Raw genomic sequence first — 287 nt, 5'->3', positions numbered from 1 at the left:
AAAATAGTATCATTTCAACATGTAACCAATATAAAGTTATCAGTGATATATTTTACATTGTTTTTCATCCTAACTTCAAATTCTGGTGTTTATTTTACACTTAAAGCACATCTCAATTCAAACGAGCCACATTTCAAGTGCTTGATAAGAGTCCAGTGGCTACCATATTGGACAGCACAAATCTAGTTTTGAGAAAGCCATGGAAAAAATATTAATGATTTAGATTAAATTTAAAAGTAGTGCTGAGATTGAGATTTCAATCCAACTAGCATAATTTCTTGAGGAAC

The sequence above is a fragment of the Spermophilus citellus genome (genome assembly GCF_964194105.1).
Source record: "Spermophilus citellus genome assembly, chromosome: 17".
NCBI lineage: Eukaryota > Metazoa > Chordata > Mammalia > Rodentia > Sciuridae > Spermophilus > Spermophilus citellus.
The sequence above is the reverse complement of the archived record's forward strand: the minus strand, read 5'-3'. Positions refer to the sequence as shown.